This window comes from Callorhinus ursinus, unplaced genomic scaffold (genome assembly GCF_003265705.2).
Source record: "Callorhinus ursinus isolate GAN/ISIS: 27379988/994484 unplaced genomic scaffold, GSC_fseal_2.0 scaffold2, whole genome shotgun sequence".
Classification (NCBI taxonomy): Eukaryota; Metazoa; Chordata; class Mammalia; order Carnivora; family Otariidae; genus Callorhinus; species Callorhinus ursinus.
Window position 1 is genome coordinate 41988463 of NW_027397064.1, and position 22740 is coordinate 42011202.

Sequence of the window (22740 nt, forward strand, 5' to 3'; positions counted from 1 at the left end):
AAACCATTTCCCAGGTCATGGAGTTGTATCTTAGGAGACTCCCATTCCCATCATTTGGCAAATCTGGCAAGCTACATTAGAAGATCCCTATTTAGTATACCTTCTGGGCACCACAAACTCTCCTACATGTTCTGTGATCATCCAGATTCTTTAAGTCTACCTTTAGGTTCAGGCCACTTTACCCCTCTGGATAAAAACATTCTTGCATCTTCTAAATCACCCACAGAGGCTTATCCTCCCACTCCAGGGAGACTCTCCAGGGAGAGTGTGTATCATCCCGCTGGATGCTAACCCACAAAAAGACAACTCTTGGGAATTATAGACACAAGTTAAAGTCTATATTGAACTGTATTATACCAAATGGAAGGACTTCTAGAAAGTGTCTGAGGGAGGAGAAAGGAAACTTCCTTTCCCATCATACACCTAATGCAAGAGCTTCAAAGACTTTCAACTCGAGTATACAAAAAAAAAATACATATACACATATAACCACACATGTGCACATGCACACAATCTTTTTTTTAATTTAAATTCAATTAATTATCATATAATGTATTACTGGTTTCAGAGGTAGGGTCAGTGACTCACCAAACCCCGTGTTCACACAATCTTTCTTTTTTTAGGAGGGCTATAACCTTGCAAGATTTATGGTGTCATCAATTATCTCATCATATGTGCTCCCCAAAATTATGGAACAGAGGAAAGACTATGAGAAAAAAATCTATAAGAATCGTTTTTGAATCTTTTTATTAGCAATAAGAAAAAAATATGTTAGATAAACATAAAAGAGAAACTTAAGGAGAATTAAAGACCCAAATTTAAGTTTTATTCTTCTAAAATACCTATAATTTTGAAATAATTAATTTCAAATTTTTATCCTTTTCTCATCTTTACCCAGAAAGAAAGGAAACCCCCTAGTTCCTAAGGGGGTAAGAAAGCAGTACCAATAAGAAAGTAGTAATTATTATACTATCCCTGTAATGACTGATAGGACCAAGTATGCATTTCCAAAGTCAAGATACCAAATGAAAGACATAAGTGAGCTAGTCAAGAGTCCCAAGAGGCTTCTAAGGGCCCACACTTACTGCTGGGAAAGGAGTTACCTCCTTAAGCTTTTGCTTTAGGAGAATGTTTCAGTTTCGTACAAAAGCCTGTTGTGATCATTTAAACACCCACCACTTCATACATTAACTTTGATTTGATTTAAAAGAAAATTCTTAAAAGATGAGATTTTCTGTTTTTACAAACGCTCTATCTATTCATGCTTCAACATGAAGGTCACATAAATCAAGAGCAAGCCTCTAGCTGCAGTTCTTCACTCTGAAGTAAATAGGAAAAAATGTAACAACAACACTACAAACAGGTAGCTAAGAGTAGAGGTAAATCTACTCAGTTGAAAACTACTGTTACCCGGCCTTTTGCTGAGTCTGACCTTTTCATGAATTCCACAGTTAAGAGAAACCAGTTACTAATTTTTACTGCACTCAAAATCCAAACCAAAGGCCTGCTACCTATACACAGCAATCTCCACTTGCACCCGCTTAAACATTGCTCAGCCTGGTCAGTTCCAAAGGAAGAGGAATTAAACAATGGATTCATTTAAGGCCATTTGTTGTCATTTGTTATTCATTATCTATTTTAAATGGTAATGGTTGTTCCAGAACCCTAAAAATAAAACAAAACAGAACTTTGCCTCCTTACCGGGTAGGATCAGTCATCTGTCAGATTCAAATTTGCTCAATGAAATAAGGAGGGGTTAGCTTGGCCCAGAAAACTTGACTGGTCAACTCCTGTTTTGTCCTTAAACCACAGGAAGCACTCAATACGCCTATGGGGAGTAAAACTCTGACATTCTCCAAGCTGGGATGTGGGGATTCAGTGTAGGACAGAGGGCCTTCACTGCCTCAATCCATTCCAAGAAGCTTCAGTCTACCTTATGGTCCCAGGACTCAATCAAAGCTCTCAAGTAACAACTGAGTTATCACTGGCCTCTCCCTCTAACCTCTCTACGGCTTGACAATGGGCTCCCCCTGACTTTGCTAATGGCACATTATGCTCTTTTCCCTGCCTTGTAAACTCATTTAAAAGCGTAACCGAATTCATAGTGGCTGTCATTACAGTATACGTATTCTCAATCAACAAATACTAAAAGAAAAATTATCAGTGAACATCTGTAATTTTTTAATTTTAAAGAGTGATCTTCATAACAGACAAGTTTGAGAACCATCAGCACAAATCATTTTTCTGATAATTCTGCATTTCGACTACCAGCTGGAGATTGTCAAAATCTCAAATTTTATAAGTCCAAAAGCAAATTATCTATTTTCCTCCCTTCTTCCGGCATCCCAAATCTACTCTTCCCAATGCTCTTCTTTAGTGGCATCACTACTCTTTCATCTTTGTGCTTTCTTCTTCCTCCTTCCTCAAATCTTCATCTCCTTAAGCCACATCGCCATTCTTTTTCTTTCTCTGCCTCAAAAGCACCTAATTCTAGTTTTCACTGCTTCTTGCTTCAACTTTGAACTTCAATACACCCCACACTGCAATACCAACTTTATCTTCCTAAAGTACCAGTGTGGCTCTTTACCCACCTGTGCAAATTTCCCCATTGCAAAGAGAAAGATACCCAAACTTCTCCTACAGGCATCCCAGACCCAAACCTATACCTTTCCAGCCTTCTGTCTGATCCCTAACATGGCCCTGTGCTTATGCCAAACAGATACACCGGGCATTCCTTGAATGTGCCTCCCACTTCCCTGCCCCTGTGCCAGGCATACTCCCTCCTGCCCACCTCCACTGGCCTTTTCCATAAAGCCTTCCCCACACCCCCTTGGTGTAGGTGTCCTGTCCCTTCTCTGAACCCTTCACTACTTTCTCTCTCATTTTTTTCCCCACTTATTCAAATGATCCTTCATGGAGAATGAGTTAAAGAGGGTGAAGGAAGACAAATAAGCAGACACTTAAACACTGTGATAAATGCTAAGTGTTATACATAAGGAGCAGTGGAATAAAGATGCAACCTCACCAGGCTCTGCAGAACAGAGGATATAAGCTCCCTGAGGGTAGAAACTGGGTCTCATTCATCTTCCATCCTCCACTTCCAGCCAAGTGTTCAATGTAGAATAACATCTCTATAAAGGTTGCTGTTGAATGAAACCCAACTTTGGGACAGAATCTGATCAGCAGCCTCCTTTCATATTCCAAAAGCAATGCTCTGTGTAAACTGGTGCCCCAATGGTGTCCGAATGACCAATCTCTAGCTACTACTTTCCCTAAAAGCTTTTACATTCTCTCGTCCTCAATACTTCTTTCTTATAAGGCTGTATTTGGATTTCCATGACATGGCTATTTTTCCAAAAGATCTAAGGATGTATTTCCAGAACAGGAACTACATGTGGTTACTACTATAATATATTTCATGTGTTAGTCCAGTCCCAACACCAGCATTTTAAGAGATCATAAAGATTCTAGGTCTTTTCCTTCTTTGTTCCTATAAATTAAAATGCAATATAAGTTATCCACAAATAACAAATATCAAATGGATTCACAATCACTACTCCTGAATCCTCCTCTTCATAATGTAGGAAATACACACACACACATAGTATACACACACTTTTATGAAGTCTGTGGCATTCCAAAGAACAGAGACTCTTGAGGAGTGAGGAGAAAGCAAGGGCAGAATCCCAGTAAGATCTGAATTATTTTTTATGCAAAAGACTATAAATTCCTTCCTCCCAACACAGCCTGAAATTTTTACTTTAAAACTGTCTAAGTTAACAGCAGCCTCTTACAGATTTATAAAAAATGTACAAAAAATTTGGGAAGAGTTAGCTCATGAGTCATTTACAGATTAAGGTGAATTAGTTCCACCAGACTGTTTTCCTTTTAACATCTAGATGGAGATCCAGTGCACGCTAAAGGAATGAAAGACAGGGACTGGAAATGGTACGGAAGGAATGAGGAAACTGAGGGCAGAGTTTGCATTTAAAGCCTGGGAAGTACCACCAAGTTTGGAAGAAAGGGGCCTGGTGAGAAGGGCGTAGTGGGTACACTACAGGTTGAACTGGAAAAGGTTTATGACAAGCCAGAGGTTGGCTTAGGGAAGGAGAAGTCTTAAGCCTAGGAAATGAATTCTTCCAAACTTCTGTCCTAGTGCTAGAACTCAAGCTAAAATAATTAAATAGAAAGTTTGGTTACATCATGGGTTACTTCAGATTGCAGGGTTGGTGTTTGTATGTTCCAAGTACCAAATAATTTACCTAGACAAATTTATTAGTAAGCATTCAGTGATCTTAAAATATTCAGAATCTTAATACTATCATAGCTATGAGTTAAACATATAGCTGCTAATGAATTAATGGTAATTTACAGAACTTAAAATGTACCCTCCATTGATTTTTTTTCTGAATTCTGAATAAACCTGGAGGAAAAAATGTCTTACAGATTCCTAGATAGGATATGGCTGGAAATTCTTCAATCAACCATCAGACAAGTCATTCAACAAACACTAATGTCCTCTGAGCATGTAGGTGTACTTTTTCCAGAAATTTCTCCTTAAAATTAACATACTGTGCAAATTAATTGTGCAGCCCTCTAAATACAAGGTATTGAGAAATGACAAACTATTTGAAAGCTTAATACCATGTTTTAGCTGTGAGAATTCTGACAAGATGAGGATTACTATTTTTTCCAGCACCAACTTCTCAGATTTCCCACTTGTTTCATTAAGTTTAAGAGAGTATATTCTACTATTGTACTAGTTTTTTAACATGTCAGATCAAAAAGAAAATTTGCATTTAATATCATAACTACTATTCTTCATTCCACTAAAAAGAATGAAAGAAGCAGATAAAACTAAATCCAAAACAAAGGGGCTAAGAATCTTCTATTATGCTTGAAAGGGTATTATTTATTCCTTAATATATTTAATAAACTCCACGATGAAATATGCATATGCAAGACAATTACACATTAGCAGGATCTTAGATTGTTCAAAACATATTATAAAATGCTCGTTTCCGGGGCGCCTGGGTAGCTCAGTCGTTAAGCGTCTGCCTTCGGCTCAGGTCATGGTCCCAGGGTCCTTGGATAGAGTCCCACATTGGGCTCCCTGCTCACTGGGAAGTCTGCTTCTCCCTCTGCCCTTCCCCCCTGCTCATGATTGATAGATGTCTCAATCTCTCTCAAATAAATAAAATCTTAAAAAAAAGCTCATTTCCATGAAAGTAACATAAAACCGTATTCATGATGCACATGAACAGCACCAACAAAACAAAAAGACTTCTAATGGGATAGATGAGACCCAAGTCTCAGACCAGAGTTTAGGTCAAGAGACACAAAAACCTGACATATTTGTTTCCATCCAACTAACTACCTTTTACTTTAAATATTTAAAGTTCAAGCAATAGATTCTTCAAAGGTCTCTCCCACTTTGTAATACATTTAATTTGTTCTTTCAAAGCATCCACAGTGCAAACCCCCAAAATCTTGAACAATAAACCATTATGTCCTTAAAGTGTGATTAAAATACCAAATGCTTTAACTGATTCTCTAACCAGGGGGATGAAAATATATTAACTTCCCTATAGGACGATGGGTGTTATTTACTAGTCACAATAAGAGAGAATTTTAAATTAATTTAGTTGAGATAACTGATCTAACAATTCTGAAAAAGGACAAGATGCAAATTAATTAAATATATCAAATTATTTATTAGACATATAAACTCACTAAATTTCCTTTTATCAGCTATAGTATTCCTAAGGATTTCTGTCATTTTAATTACATCCACAATTAGCAGGCAAAATGAAATAAAATAAAAAATCTACAATGCCTCAATGTTTTTATTATTATTCATTCACATATAACAGGGAATCACCAGAGCCAAGGAATATGAAGCGTTTCTAATACCAGGTTAGCATACTAACTTTCGTACAAGATACTAAACTAATAAAATTAAAAGAAGAAACTTTCCAATGGTTCCTTAAAATTATTTTTTTCAAGACCTAATTGTCCAGCATCCAACACCCAAACAAGAATAAAGGCTGACCTTGCCAGCCATATATTCTTAAGAAAAACTTTATATGCACATTAATACCTGTAAGGAAAACATAATTTTTAAATTTAACGAACATTAAGATGTCTCAATACAGAAAAATGGAAGAAAATGGATACCCTTGAATCTAAGAGCCACTTTTACTGGCACTAGATTGAAAGCAGTTCTTTTAAGTCTTCAGGAAAATATCAGCCTCCACCCCAAAATAAATCCTAACCACCCCTTTTCCAGTATTTCGTCTTGAAACCTACATATAAATTATGACGTGTCATAATTTGCTATGTCTTACAAGGGAAAATTTTCAAAAAAGTGAAAATCTAAGAAGGTAATTCACTGTGTGCACACTTTTCTAACAAAACAGCCTAGCATTTCCTACGTGACTAATCTATTTTAAATTCCGTTCCTCTGTTCCTATGCAATCTAATATCTATTAAAACTGCCAAAATATTTTTAAACAAGATCTGAGAATTTCCCTCTCAGCTTCTGATCTTTGCACTCAAGTTTGCAGTCACTGGCAAACCAACTGGTAGTGACAGGTTACTCCAAATCAAATCTTTCTCAAGAAATTTTATATTGACAGCTACCCCCCAATTTTCCATGCCCGCCGGATCTCAAGAAGAGTGGGATAAACCTATACGCAAGTCAAAGATTCCTTGTGATCACCTGCTGCAAAGTTGGTATGCAGAACCCATTCGGGCATATTCCAACTCAATTATCCTTTTCCGGTATCTCAGAAAATTTAGGCTTACTTGGAAGTATCGTTTCATAGCTTAATCTTGTGAAACTTGAGGTTGAAAACCATAAATCTGATTGCACTTGCAATATTTCTCCATGAATAAGGTCACACAACTCTGCATCAAGGCTTGTATGTCCCACATGTGTTTGCAAATTCCACACTCGGCCTTAGCGAGCACGAGTCTCTCGCTTCCCTGCACCTTGGTGCCAAGTTTCTGTAAGGCACTTCCAAGCAAAACTCTCCTTCCGCTTTTATAAAACTATATTCGGAAGGAGAGGCTACCCAAGACAAAAACTAAGACTGTAAGTGCAACATTTTTATAAAGTAAACAACCCAACAAAAAGATTCTGGCCTTGGGGAAGGTAGCTACAAAACTCGGGCCGGCGCGCGCACCCACCACGCACAATACACCATGCAACCCCCGCGCCCCGCGCGACGACCCCAGTTGCGGTAGGAGAATGGACTCGCACCCCCGGCTTTTTCGGGAGGGAAGACGCGCAACTCAGGCCCGCTGCCCTGCTCGCCCTCTTCTCGCTGCCCCGGCGCACCGAATTTCTCTGGGAATCGCCCACACGATCCAGATGCCGCCCTCTCCTTCCGGTGGCGGCCGCGCGGGGCCCGTTCCCCTGGACGCCGGCCCCCGAGTGCCCGCAAGCCCGGCGTTTCTGCCGCCCCAAGTTCGCCCGCGGCCGCACGAGCGCCAACGCGTCTCGTACTTGGCGGACAGCGAGCAGGTACGTACTCGGCCAGCGGCTGCAGCGGTCTTGGCACGCTCTCCCGCGAGGACGGCTCAGCCCCAACTCCGAAGTGACGGCCCCCAGCTCTCCCTCCTCAGGCGGCTGCGGCGGCCGGGACGCCCCCGCTCCCATCGAGGGGGGAAGGGAAGGTGGTGGGCGCGCTCTCCCTGCTTCCCCCCCAGCTCGGACCCGCCGCTTCTTCCTGCCCGCCAGCCCCGACGGCGCTCCCCTCGGCCGCGTTGGCGGCGGCGGCGGCTCCTCCGGGGTCAGGCGCGCGGGCGGTGGCAGCGGCACCTCCCCCGCCGCGTCCTCCCTCCTCCTCCCTTCTCTTCTCCTCCCGGCGCGCGCTGCACCCTCCCCCTCCCCCGCCCGCCTCCGCCACCTCCACCCCCCGCGCGCTGTCACATTGGGAGATTCCGCTCTTGCTACATTCGCCGCTCCGGCTCCCGCCCACGCGCGGCCGAGTGACGCAGATCCCGGCGTGGGCCGCCGCGGGGCGGGGGCGGGGGCGGCGGCCGCCGGGGCCCGGGCTCGGCCTCTTCCCGCCGCCCCCTCCGCGGAATCCGGAGGGCGGCCCATTCACACGGCAGCTGGGAGGAACCAAGTGGGCGCTCGGGAGGGGGCGGCTCCCGCGAGTCCCGCTCCGGGCGGGGGGAGGGGGCGGGAAGGAGGGAAGCGGGGGTGGAGGGCGGGAGGGGACACCGCCTCGGGCCTGCTCTCCAGCTGCCTAGTGAACCGGGAAGATTTGCAATTTAAAAAAAAAAATTCTTTTTTAATGTATGAGGTTCCCAATATAGTATTTCAAAGAGCACACCCCGCCAAATCCAACATCCTCCGGGAGGCTGACTTGAAAAAAAATAGAAAGCGCCCTCGGCCCACTAATCTGGGCGCCGAGCTCGCCCCCGCAGGGGAGGCTGGTGCGCCAGGTGCGCCCCTTGCCCTTGGGTCCGAGGCGTCCTGCGGGAAGTTGGCTGCGACCGCACGGAGTGGGGGCGGCAGGTGCGCAGCGCTGGAGGAAAAACGGGCGATTCTAGAGAATCTCTGCCTCGCCCATCTTGCCCCTCCACGGCTCTGTCTCGGCGTTGGGAGTGGGGGAGGAGGGGAAGAGTGGGAACCAACAAACCCGAAGTGCAGCTTTGACGACTGTCTTGCTTGCCGGGTAACTTAAATCCACCCTTCTCAGCCCTCCTGAAAAACTGTCTGTTATTTTACTGGTTAATATTTTCTATTTCCATGGTGAAGAAATCCGATGGCGCTTAGAACAGTCCTGGGGTGTATTAAAATAGAGTTCCCGAGGCACTCTATAGAATTTTTGAGTTTGGTTTGCATAAACTTTTCTAACCAAAGAAAGTATTGAAACACCTCCATAAATGTACTTCAACTATTGCCAAAAAAAAAGGAAATTTTAGAATCTTATCTTCTCTTTGCAAAAATGAGAAATTGAAAGAATTCCCCGAATTTTAGCAATGTGCTCTTGAAGGATAGAACACATTTAGTAAATCTACAACTACTGCAAATACAGGTAGAATCCCGTTTTAACATACATATAAAAATCGAGTTTTATAGGAAGCCATTCCCACATCCTGGCTGGCCTCCCAGAGTGTGCCTACTTTGCTGGTGGGGATACAAGGCATTCTTTGAGATGGGAAATTCTTCATACCACATCTTTATGTTGCAGCAACGGATGGGATGATAACATTGAAAGAAAAAGACCTTATTAAAGTAGTGAACTTTTTTTTTTCTTTTCAAAAACATGTTGAAAGACTGAGTAATACCACAATGGGATATATATAATTAAGCCTCTTTTTCCAGTGTGAGTGAGAGGTTCTGTATGAAGTAGTTGTGTTGATATATCAAATGAATAAGCATGCTTGCTTCCTCAAATTCTTCAACCGAAGAAATCACCGCTGGAGGTTTGTCTTAGCCTAATTGTCATGGTTTTGCTGCTGTGGACCTTGTTCTGCTAAAGAGACAGGTTAACAGGTTATAAAATAAAAACAATTTCATGGAAAGATACAGGTTAAGAAATGTTCAAGCAATGAAATCTGCAAAATTCTAGTTTCTCTCTCGAATCTTGATGTTTTGCAAACATTGTTGGTTCTGAACAGCTAGGAAAAAAGTAACTTTCTTCTGTAAGTTTGTACAATTAATAATTCACAAGTCACGAAATGGCCAGTCTTAACCTGGACTATTGAGCCTCCCAGTAGAATTGTTTCCAGAGTTGGCGGAAACGACATTAAATTCTCTTCCTGAGCCTGTATATGTTTGGCCAGTATTGAGCATGATGCTGAAGAGAAAATATGTTAAGGCAGGTATTTTTTCTTCTGCCTTTTGACTAGTTACCATAGCTCCCCCTTACCCAAGGGGGAGTGGTTTCAAGGCACCCAGTGAATGTCTGAAGCCACAAGTAGTACCAAATCCTATATATATTTTTTCCTGTAACTATGATAAATTTATAAATTAGACACAGTAAGAGATTAACAGCAGTAACTAATAATAAGATAGAACAATTATAATAATATACTGTAATAAAAGTTACATAAATGTCTCTTTTTCTCAAAATATCTTATTGTGCTATACTAACCCTTCCTGTGATGAGATGAAGTGAGGTGAATGACTAGGCATGTGACATAGTTTCAGCCTACTATTGGCCTTCTGATGTTATGTCAGAAGGAAGGTCATCTACTTCTGGACCATGGGTTACTGAAACCATGGAAAGTGAAATCTGGAGCTACTATATTTCTACAGTTAAACACTAAAACCCCCTCTTGTTTGTTTTCTGGACATGTTTAGATAGTATATTCTTCCCACATTAAGAATGGTATTTTTGGCCCACTTTGCATTGCCTTAAACACTCTCTGGTGCTGGGGGAAGTGGTGGGAGGAAGGAAAATGAAGAAAAGATAAATTTTTAAGCTTTTAGGCATCCACTTCTCTCTGTCTACAGTGTCTATATGACAACAGTATAGTCATCATGGCTGCTCACAAAGAGAATGGAGGCCTTCGTGTGTATCTGAGACAACTCAGATACAGAAACATGATTCTTACTGACCTCCTCACCACTTCTGTCACCCATGCCACCCTAAACACCTCCTCCGGTTCCACCCCCACCCCAACCCTACGCCCTGGACACACACAGTTATCTCCCTTTGCCAGGCCCTGGTGGTTTGTTACAGAAAGGCACTCCGTCCCATAAGGTAGCAATTATAGATTGTGATTGTTCCATATCCCATTCTATCCTGTAAGTGTGTCTTATACTTCTCTTGAATTCAATACGTATGTGTTTAACAGGATTTTTTTTTTAAGATTTTATTTATGTGACCGAGAAAGAGAGACAGTGAGAGAGGGAACACAAGCAGGGGGTAGTGGGAGAGGGAGAAGCAGGCTTCCCGCGGAGCAGGGAGCCTGATGCAGGGTTGGATCCCAGGACCACAGGATCATGACCTGAGCCAAAGGCAGGCGCTTAACCAACTGAGCCACCCAGACGTGCCAGGATTTTTAAAATATTATTATTAAAAGTACTTCAGGAGTGCCTGGGGTGACTCAGTTGGTTGAGCATCTGCCTTCAGTTCCAGTCATGATCTCAGGGTCTTGGGATTGAGGCCTACTTTGGGCTCCCTGCTTAGCAGGGAGTCTGCTTCTCCCTCTCCCTCTGCCCTTCCCTACCTCCTCCTCCCCTGGTGCATTCTCTGTCACTCTCTATCTCAAATAAATAACAGCTTTTAAAAAAAATACTTAAGTGATTGGTACGTTTGCAAAAATAAGGAGTTCTTTGGACAAAACCTTTTCCGCACTGTAAAACTAAAAAACGTTTTGGAAAAAAAAGTACAAATTTTGTAGTGGTTCTGACATTTGAGTGAAAATTTCACTGAAAGAGTATTAATTTATTACTTTCAGAAAGACTTCTTACTTTAAATTGCCTCAGTGATTCAAAACAAAAGAATTCATAATAGATTTAAAATGTTCTTAGAGGAGAGAAAGAATAATATTATGGCTTATGACCTACAAGAATATAATGGTATCCTCTGGTTCTCCTATTATCGCCTCAGAACAATTCTATACTTAACGAATTTTGCACTCTATGTGGTGGTGGCCCTCAATTAACTGAGTCATGTATAATATTCATATTACCAGAAATATAATTAAAATTACCCTTATTTTGCAATATGAAATTTAAAGCTTTGGATGTCTGTTGTAGATTAAGTAGATTTTTAAACGTATGGAGATTTGAATATTTTAAAATACTGAAATTATAAACTAATTTCTTAAAGGTAAGCTAGTAAGAATATATTTAATAACTGATCATTTCAAGAGCCATGACTCTAAAAATACTTGCTCTTCTAAAAAAAAAAAGCATATCTTCAGACATTGCATTTTTAAGACACTGTAGAATTTTAAGGTGTAAGGATTATGACGTTCACCTAATTCATCCTCTTTTGTTTATTCAAAGTAGTTCAAATACTTTGCAGAAATTCAACATACAACTAGTTTAGTTCTAATAGCTTATTTATAAGTTGGTTATTTTTAACTTGTATTGCCATCTCTATTGGGGTGAAAAAAAGGAGTGAGATAGATTCCCAGCTACAAATGCTTGTAAAATACAAGTGAAAACACAGAATTAGACTTTGCAGTGACCAGGTAGAATCTTAGAAGTCATCTGACACAGTTGGTTGACTTCTGCAGATAAAGACATTTACACTATACATTGCTAGTAGGAACAGCAGAAAAACACTAATATAATATTAAACAGTAAATACAGCCAAACATTTAATTGAAGGAGGAATAATTTTGGTTTTATTTTAAAAATTTGTGTTTAAGATAGAAGAGCATGTAAGGAAAATTTTGCAAAGACAATGTCTGGACACTTTTTAAGGAACTGGGCCTGGTTTTTCTTCCTCCTTTGTCCTCTCTGGCAGCAGTGGTTACAGCTCAGCTACTCTCGCTTCTCCCACCTTTTGCCTCTCTGGCATCCACTGTGCAGGACTCGTATGGTAACTGTTCCATAACGCTGTTTCAGGTCTCAACAATACTGACTGCTGTCCGCTTGTTCCTGGTTGTGATGAGCTGAAAGTCTGTGGCCCCTGCCCACCAAAGTCATTTGTTGAAATGCTAATCCCCACTATTAGGAAGTGGGTCATGAGGGTCAGACCATCATCAATCAGAGTGTCCTTTTTTTTAAATCTGACTTTTTTTTTTTTAAAGATTTTATTTATTTATTCATGAAAGACAGAGAGAGAGAGCGAGAGAGAGAGAGGGAGAAGCAGGCTCCCAAGGAGCAGGGAGCCCGATGCGGGACCCGATCCCAGGACCCCGGGATCATGACCTGAGCCGAAGGCAGACGCTTAACCATCTGAGCCACCCAGGCGCCCCAAAATCTGACTTTTTTTTTTAAGATGTTATTTATTTATTTGAGAGGGAGAGAGAACAAGAGGAGTGAGGGGCAGAGGGAGAAGCAGACTCCCCGCTGAGCAGGGAGCCCGTTACAGGCCTTGATCTTGGGACCCTGGGATCGTGACCTGAGCCGAAGGCAGACTCTTAACCGACTGAGCCATTCAAGCGCCCCAGAGAGTGTCCTTATTAAGGAGACCCCAAAGAGTTCTCTTGCCCCTTCTAACACCTGAGGACATAACAAGAAGAAAGGATCTATGAACATAACAAGAAGAAAGTGGCTCCTTACAAGACCCCAAATCCCAGTGCCAGTACCTTGATCTTGTACCTCCAGATAGTGAAGAAATAAGTGTTTGTTGTTCAAGCCACTCAGTCTGTGCTATTTTTGTTATGGCAGCCTGAATGAACTAAGACACTGGCCACTAATAATTCTCAGCCAACTACACAAAGCAGGGGTTGGAGAGTAGGTGGAAAATATTCTGCTCACAGTCTCTGGAATTTATCCAAATCCTCTTTCATTTGCACACCTTATTCTGGGCTTTCTGGTTCCCCACAGTCCCATGTTTGGCTTTTGTTCTCCACCCAGTTGGCTGAGATTATGGCAAGTCCATACTCACTCTCCCACCTTTCTCCTGGTTTCTCTCTTCAGGCCTACACTCTGCAGGCAGAGGGCCCACCAGCTAGAGCACCTCTTTTAAGCATTACACATGAGGGTGGATGAAAGATTTTGGTTTTTTCCTTGCCAAAAGTGTGTGACTTGGCAGCCAAGTTGCGGGGCTTTTTCCAGCTCATGAAAGGAGGAAGGGAATAAGAATAGCATGTGAAGGTAGAGAGCCTTCCTTGAAGTAAGCGGGCAAGAGATGGAAGAAAGTAGAGGGAGAGGAAGAGACAGAAAATAGTTGTGCACTTGGGAGAAGCTGACTAGAGTGGACATGACTATGCTGAAAGAAGTGGAAGCAAAAAACAAAGGAAAACTACCCAACTACCTGACTCTCCTGAAGAAGAACAAAAAAGAGACAGAGATCATCTGAACATAAATTCCACAAAAGTGTGCTCTTGACCTGAGACAAATGGCAGTGATGGGATGGAGCATTTGGGATGGATCCTCAGAAAGTAGGGACAGAGAAACAGTGGTGATCCTGCTCTCTCTTCACTTGTACATTTACCTGTGTATTATCTTTTAGTTGGATTCGGAGAGGTGGTGTATATATCAGGTACACGTATATATCTGTAAAAGGAAAGAAAAGCAGAACAGGTTCAAAAAATACCCACCATGCGCAAGTTTAGATATAAAGAAATTGAGTGTGTTAATGAGTTGGGCTACTTGTCACAAGTTACTCAACACTAACTGCCTTCTAGGAGCAGACACGGTGAAGGAGCAATGCCTGTACTGACCAGTAAGAGATTTAAAACTATTGAAATAAAAGTAAGTCAGACATCGTTCTGTTCACATGTAATTTCTACATTACACCTTTATAGTGTGAATTATATTGTTGTGCACACCCAGATTTATACAGTGTGACCATCGCCTTGCCCGGAACTGGCAATAATTTATGGAAGTCAAAAAATATAAGGACCTTGATTTCCTCATTTTCTATCTATTGCTATATTTTTTCATTTCCTACTGAACAACATCTCTAATAGTGACAGAGTGAGAGTTGTTTCCAGCTATAAAATATATTCCTTAAATAGAATTTTCCAAATCGTCCTGCTCCTGGTAAGGTTAGGGGCTCTTATGCACATTTTTGGTAAAAAGGGAAACAACCTTTTAGAAGGGCAATTTAGCAAATTGAACCAATAGTTTCAAAGTATTCATTTTATTTGATCCAACAGATTCACTTCTAGGATATTATCCTAAGTTTATAAACACTTAAGAGAATATTAATCACAACATTATTTATAAATTTGAAAACCAAAACATCCAAAATAATGGATTAGTTAAGTTATATCACATCAGTATGATGGAAAATATTCAATTAATATTGAATAATATTGGGAAATGCTCATGATACAATGTTACTAGTCAAAATAGAACAGCAAAGCAATCCATAAACTCTCTACCTAAATAAATACGGGAAGACGTTTACCAAATGTTAGCATAATTATCTCTGGGTGATGGTATTATAAATAATTTTAATTTTTTATGCTTTTTTAATTTTGAAAAATTTCAGCAACAAACATGCATTACTTTAAAAATCGGGGAAAATTTAAGAGTTATTTTTAACAAAGATTCTGCTTCAAAAGCCATTTACAATGAAATAAAAATTAAAATGAAATTGAAGAGGGCAACAAAAATCAAGCACTTATTTAGCAAATATGTATTGAGCTCTTTGTATGTAATCCATCCTGTATAGTTGCGCCTTGAGAGTCTTCCATGTGTCCGAGAGATACAGAGATATAGGTCTAGCTTGCTTGAACTGCTTTAATCTCATATTACAAATACAGTCATATCTCTTTGTTTTTTTTTTCTGATTAATCATTCAAGCGTGTGTCTACTTGTGGTTGCCCCTACTACTGAGACTTATACAGTCCCAGGGCTTTTGCGCAGTAATTCAAAGAGTGGTATTCATTTCTTTCATCTGGGCTTCCACATCCAAAGAATGACAGACTTGGTGTCTGAGCAGCCTCTGATGTCACTGTTTCTCACTGCCCCTGTTCTGCTGCAGAAAGCTGGGCCCACCATGTACAGTGCTGGTCCAGTGCTGCTCAAGACCCTTCTGTAGGCCACTGTGGTTCTTTAGGGGAGGATAGAGGGGCCCACTATCTGCAAGAGTGCAGTGGGCAGGGCCCCAGCCTTCCTACATTTCACAAATACAGCCATCTCCCGGAAGGCCAGCTCTGTGCTGACCTTGATCACCTCCAAACTGAAAGCCACCCCTACCCACATCCCAGGGATCCAGCCACAGCAGTGGCTCTTTTTCAGACTACTTTTTGATAGATTTTAAAATTTTATTTTACAGTATCTTTTCTGGATTATGTAAAATTTGAGTCATTCTTCTCATTCCTGTTCTTGCGACCTCTCAGCGTGCCTAACAGTTGAGGCTCATTTGTGTAAGGACTATTTCCATCGCTGTGAAGATTCCCCATGGCAGGCTGCCTGGTGCTTCCGATCCAGATCCTCCGAGCACCAGGGCAGTTCCACAAGGCCCCTCTGTGTGTCTCGTTTTCGCCCTGCACTCCTACTCACACATACTGTGGATGGGTAGGAGTTTTGAAGAACTGAATGCTCTACCTTCCTTGTATGCTAAGGTCAAGAAAAGGCAGGTAACTCATGAGGGGCATTTCTCAAGCAAGGGTCAACATTCAGAAGCCGGTGGACAGTCTGGGGACAATTCAGAGGCAGGAAAAGGTGTTGTGAAGAAGCCTGGACAGTCTAGGCTTCCCACACAGCACAACAGTCTAACAACTAGAAGTCTTGTCTGAGAAAAAAGGGGGGGCGGACCTCAGGCAAGGAAGGAGACCTCCCCCTCCACCCCCCAGCCACCACCCACCCTTGCCCTCAGGCTGCCTGGAGTGGTCTGACTGCTCCTTACTCTCAGGGCTCTGCAAGCAACCTCGCTCTAGCTTCCCGCCTCCCTCTTTGCCTTTCATCCCACCGGTTTTGCCCTCCTCTCAGGCACCCAGTATTCTCCTGACTCCGGAGGTTACTTCCTGAAGGAAGAACGTCATCCGATCCAGACAGACCTGGATGTGTTAGTGTTGCGGTGTGCTCCTTTTCCACAGGTGTTCATACCTGGAGATTATTCATTTGTTCAACAGTTAAGCACCTACTGAGGCACACACACTAAGCCTACATGCTCCAGAGGATTGAAAAAAAAATTCTCTGCCCTAATTCCCGGTCCAGGAAGGCGACCCAACGTGTAAAAGAATAGTTGCTCACATAGAAGATCTCCCTAGTCACGATGGAAAGACTCATGGTTCTGCCTTGGGTGGGGCAGAGGGACAAACATCACGAGGCTTATAAGAAAGTGACAACTAGACAGGTCTTGAAGGACGAATTTGCTAGAAAGACTCAGGAAGTACAGGCGCTCCCCAGCAAGTCTGGAGGTAATGAAACCGCATGAAGCGTGAGCACTGACTGAGGGCAGTAATTGTAAACTGAAACATAGCTGGTTCCAAAAGACTTGGGAAGGACATGTGAAGAGGGCAGAGGCAGAAGATGAGGTTACAAGACCAAGTCCTGCACACTAAGCAGTGTGGATTGTATCCTGTCACTGTAGTTTCGCTTCAGTGAGTGCGGAAATCAAGCTGCTAGTGCTAGACAGCAAGTTAGTAGTTACAGTTGGGAAGAGGGGCAGGATTGAAGGAGGAATGAGGGGGGCTTTTTTTTTTTAAGATTTATTCATTTGAGAAAGAGCAGGAATGTGTGTGTGAGTAGGGGGAGGGGCAGAGGGAGAAGGGGAGAGAGAATCTCAAGCCGACTCCCCACTGAGCATGGAACCCAACGCAGGGCTCGGTCCCACAACCTTGAGATCATGACCTCGGCTGAAACCAAGAGTTGAATGCTTAACCGACTGAGCCACCCAGGCGCCCCAAAGTGGGGGCGGGGGGGATGTCTTCTGAAGTGCTGGCTGGGCATTTATATGGGTGTTCACTTTGTAATCATTTATTGAACTGCATATTTCTGGTTTTAGTACTTAATGTGTGTTATATTTCTCAATCGCAAAAAAGAAGAAAATCAAGCTGGGTAATTTATAGAAAACGCAGGTCCAGGGCTCAGACATTCTGATTGAGTGGGCCTGGACTGGGACTAATGAATCTGCATTTTTTAAACAATTATAATTGTTAGAGGATCAAAGGCAAAAGGGACCCCTAGACCACGTCTGAGAACGTTAGGGCTTTTGGGGAGTGATCCAAAAGGCTTAAGCAAGAAATTAAGAACAAAGATTTGCCTGTCTGAAAGTGCTAGTTTAGGGAGAGGAAGACGTTGAGGGTGGTCTCCATCTTAAATCCGATAGAACTTACAGGTCCTGTGTCCCATCCATCCGTGCTTTTGAAAGAAATGTGACAAATTTCTAGCGATTTCTAAGCACTAAATGTATTTTTTGAAATATAGTTTCTTTGGGAGGTTTCTTAAATATGAAAATTTTGACTCCCAGTACGTTATAATAGTCTAATTTAAGGCATGGAAGAAGCCCTTACGATAGGTATTGTGGGGCAAGGAGCAACTTTCTAGAATTTTTTGAGTGAATGCATTCTCAACCTATGAGTAATAGTTGTTCAGCTACTGACCCACTATCATTGTGGCATATGCTTAATGATGGCTGATTTGCATGGATACAGCTAAGTTCTTGTTCTTGTGCCCAACATGGTATTCTTCCCAACCCTGCTCCCTACAGGAAAAAAATGGCAAACTTTGTGGCAAAGTTGTTTTTTCTTTGGTGTTCATGGAGTTGGAAAGAAAAAGGGAAACTTTACTTGGCCTTAAACAGAGAATGGGAAAGTTAAAAAATAGACAAAATTTGCACATATTTTTTCCTCATAATTGAAGTACTGAAGGAATACCATAAGGTTTTTTTAACTGTCACAGTTATTACGTCTTTGTAACCAGAGTGCATCCATTCACTGGATTAGCAAAAATTTTAAAGTGTGACAACACAAACTGTTGGCTAGGATTGAGAACATAGGGACTCATATACTTCTGATAAGAGTATGAACTGAAGCAATTGCTTTGTAGAGCAATTGGCAATATTTAGTCAAGTTAAAGATATGCATACTCCTTGACCCAGAAATTTGCACTCCTGGTTATATTCTGAGATCATCCTAAGGAGTGATGTGCCTAAGGAGATACGTACAAGAATATTCACAGCAGCCTTGATTGCAATAGTAAAAAATTGGAAGCAGCCTACATTAGATGAACAGAAGAATTCATGAACAAATTGTGACATATTCATATAGTGGATATAGTGTGAAAATAAATGAAATGGATCTACATAAGTCTCTGGAAGATTCTCACAAATATGATAGTGAGTAAAAAAGCACATTGCAGATGAATATGTACAATATGATGCCATTTATATCCAGATTAAAACTTGTAAATACTGTTGTTGTGTGGGAAACTACCTTTGCACAATGGAAGTCTTTAAGTACAGTAACAAGCAAGCTATCCAAGAGATTGCAAAACAAAGGCTTACGGACCAAAATAAGATGCTTAAATCACCTGGTTTATTAAATCAATTGAAAACACACAGCAAGAAGCAAGGTGAAAAGATAGGTTAGGTTAACACATTTAAAACATGTTGTAGACAGGGTAGAAGAATGACACTACCTGGTCCTCAGTCCCTTCTGTCTTCCTTGCTAAGGGTATGTTTGCAAGAACCAGAATTGAGATTTGAACACTCAGAAGGTGTTTGAAGTCAAAACACACAGTAGCTCTATAGGCTTGGAATCAAGTGCTTCTGGTTGATAGCTGTAGCTCACATATAAGCCTGATGGACAGCTATGGATTCTATTTTGCATTCCTTGCGCAAAGGACATGAGGAGCCAATGGTTGCCTGAAATAAGACCTTGATAATAACAAATGCCTCATATTCCTCATGTATCTTTAGTGTGTCATGAATATTTGATGATTCACGGCCTCATATATATTTATGTATCATGACTATTTGGAGTCTCTTATTCTTTCCATCCTTTTCTAATTATGTTCTCATTACGCAAATGCTCTGCTTTATCTATGTCTAGCATATCTCATAGGTTACTAACTTCTTGTTTAACATATATTACAAATTTTGCTTGCCTCTTAAGCTATTTGCTTCGATTCTTAGTTTCATTCTTCTTCCTATGTATTTGCTTCTCTTATTTTCTACATCAGAATCTAATATTCTTAAATAATTCAGCAAATGCATTGTAAGTAATGTGTAATATGGTTAAAACATAAAGACCTGGAAAGAGTAACCCCCAGTATTCTTCCTTAATATGGTTGGTGGGTGTGTGGGTATTTATTAGTTACTCTTTATAATTTTTCACATCTGCACTTTTTCCAAGTAGATTTTAAGAAAAGTTTGAAATTGTAAATACCTGGTGTCTTACATGTAATAGGTACTTGATCCTTATCATTTTGATTTTAATAAAGAATTTGGGCTAACTAAATTGATATGTCATCTTTCTATAGCTTGTGCATCCATATATTTTCCAACAAGTATTTGTCAAGTATGCACTATTTGCAAGGAAAACACTGCCACAGTTGACATGAAGGATAAAAAGTTGAGTAAAATGAAATTCTTACTTAAGAGCAAAAATAAAAACAATACAGGGGATAACATAAGTGACTTTAGAGAGGTACAGATTGGGGTGGGTTAGAGTAAGTGGAGCTTCCACCAGAGGATGAGATCAGAGAGAAGTGACATTCAATCTGTGCCTTGAATGAAATAAATTTTGGGATCCTTGGGTGGCTCCGTTGGTTAAGCATCTGACTTTGGCTCTAGTCATGATCCCAGGGTCCTGGGATGGAGCCCCGCATTGGGATCCTTGCTCAGCGGGGAGCCTGCTTCTCCCTCTGCCTGCCGCTCTATTTTTATTTTTTTTCCTTGTAATCTATATAGTCAACTTACTCTGTGGTGACCACCTATTGCCACACATTACAATGACCATAAAATTGATTCCTGATGAAATAGCTGGACAATTTGAGTATGGAGCTTTGACTGGGAAGACAGAGACAAATACTCACCCCTACTCTTTTTGAGATTTATCAGTGTAGTCTGGGTAAAGCTCATTATCAGAGAAGAATAATGAAGCCCTGAAAGAAAATTATCTTTAGAAATGGGCAGACCTAAGTTGGTGTTCTGGCTTAAACTAAGGGCCTAGGCATTATTGGAGGAAGCCTAGCACACAGCTAAGTGGGAATCTCCTTGGGACACACCATCCTGGCCCAGTGTGTGAGTATGTGAGGGATTCTAAGAGGCCGACAACTGCAGAGCCCCGGGTCAGACCCCACCAACGTCTGCACAATGGCCAGAACCATCATGGGTATTCCCATACCACGGACTGTGCACTGGTGAAAGGGTCTAGACCAATTCCTTCTAGACCCTGCCCTGGAAATATGACTCAGCCTTATCTACCTTTGGAAAGCCCCTGGAGCCTTTAGACAATTTAGGGAGAATCTATGTTAGACTTCCTGCTGATAGAGCAAGGAAGGATCTAAAAAATTTAAAATATAAAAGTTATAACTATGGCAATAAAATGGTTTTGTGGATTAAGTCACACCATATTAGTCTATTATCTAAATATTCTACAATAAATATGTGTTAATTTGTAATCAGATGAAAGTTACTTTTATAAGCCTTTCTGAATACCATATTAACTTAAAAACAGCATATGATCTTTGATGCATAATCAATATAAAAGTAGTAAATATTAATATAAAGATTTAATTTTATAAAGTCAGTTGACATTATAACTGATCTCTGACAGTATCTAAGTGTAAAGCTTGTTTCCCTGACAATAAGGACTTTGCCATACTGTCAACATAGATAACCTGGTCAAAAATTCAACATGATCCTATCAAACTTGGTGGGGTACTCTATGACCCATTCCACACCACCAGCAGAAGGAAGTTAAATTGTATGTAATCTATTTCATTGGGTTAGATATGTAAGGATCTTGAAAGACGTCGTTTCTTCTTCATCTAGAGCCCTGCAACATTCATCCAAAATCTTCAAAAGATTTTAAGTTAGTCATACCTTCAAAATGTTTGAGATTTTTGTAGCTAACGCTTATGCTTGGCTTCTTGAAATACTAAACAAATAGCATCTGCATAGTATTATTATTTCCTTTTCAACACTGAGGTTTTCACTGAGAGTGATGTTACAGAGGACTGAATTCTTTCACCAGCGTACGTCAGGGGAATATGGTACACTCTACCTCCCCAACTTCTCCATTAGATTGAAAGCTTCTAGGAGGCAGGGACTGTCTCAATGGCTTTCAAACCTTCAGCATTTGGCCTGATATAGAATATGTAGCTGCTGCCCAATAGATATTTGGTGAGTTGCTGTTTTTTGAGGAGGGGCTAGTTAGGGGTGACACTCTGCACCCCTCTGGACCAAAAACACAGCTTGTACCACTTGGATATGTGGTATGATCACTTCTGGGATGTTCATTGTAGTTCAGATTCTAGAGAGTTCGGATAATTGAACTTGATAAAAGGATTATGATTGTGCTTTGTTGTCAAAACACTCATGAAGTCAATGTTTTAGGAGACTTTTTGTTGCATATAAGAGAGGTGAACTTCAGGCCAAATGTTGGGGGCAGCCCAGTATCCTGAGAGACTAGACCCAAGAGCCAGGAAGCCTGTAGGAAGCCAGGAAGCACACTCTCTCTCTTGTTCTCCTCTCTGCTTTTCTCTCTGTAAATTTATTTTTCTTTCCCTCTCTCTTTCTGCAGATGTTTTCACTGCCTTGGAGCACATGGCCCCAAACACTGCTAATCCACAGCTCCCCAGTGCACAGACAGCTGAGCATTTCTGTCTCAATTCCAGACTCCAGTGAGAGTGACTCTTGATCTGCCCAGCTCAGGCCACGGGGACACTCTTCACCCAGTATTTTGTGTGATAGCAGGGCTGGTGGGAAAGGCATTACAAAACTGATTTTATATTTTCTTAGGAAACATGTGTACTGCATATACTATTAGCCCAAACCGTGTTATAGTGGTGGGCTGTATACTTTGAGGAATCTCTGACACTTCCTTCCTTGAAGGGGAAAGAGCCATAGCAGACAGGCCTTCCCCATCAACCCCGTCTCTGGGCACCCAGAACCTTCTCAGGAGACTGACCACAAGATATTGCAGCAGGGTCTGCTGGTCCCAGTGCCTTCTGCAAGCCCTTTTAGA

At 41.3% G+C, this 22740-nt stretch overlaps 2 protein-coding genes across 4 annotated transcripts in view; one reads left to right on the top strand and one right to left on the bottom strand.

Annotated features, from left to right (window-relative positions):
- The window catches only part of NAB1 (NGFI-A binding protein 1), a 47553-nt gene extending 39879 nt beyond the window's left edge, over positions 1-7674 (bottom strand). For 2 of the 3 annotated variants that reach the window (XM_025848498.2, XM_025848487.2), the window contains exon 1: positions 7537-7674. The gene's annotated coding sequence lies outside the window, so the exon portion shown is untranslated. Of the gene's footprint in view, positions 1-7342; positions 7475-7536 lie in introns of those variants that run through there. The other variant, XM_025848492.2, reaches the window with a different exon arrangement.
- The window catches only part of NEMP2 (nuclear envelope integral membrane protein 2), a 144020-nt gene continuing 128708 nt past the window's right edge, over positions 7429-22740 (top strand). Inside the window, exon 1 of the mRNA XM_073881213.1 lies at positions 7429-7528. The gene's annotated coding sequence lies outside the window, so the exon portion shown is untranslated. The remainder of the gene's footprint in view (positions 7529-22740) is intronic.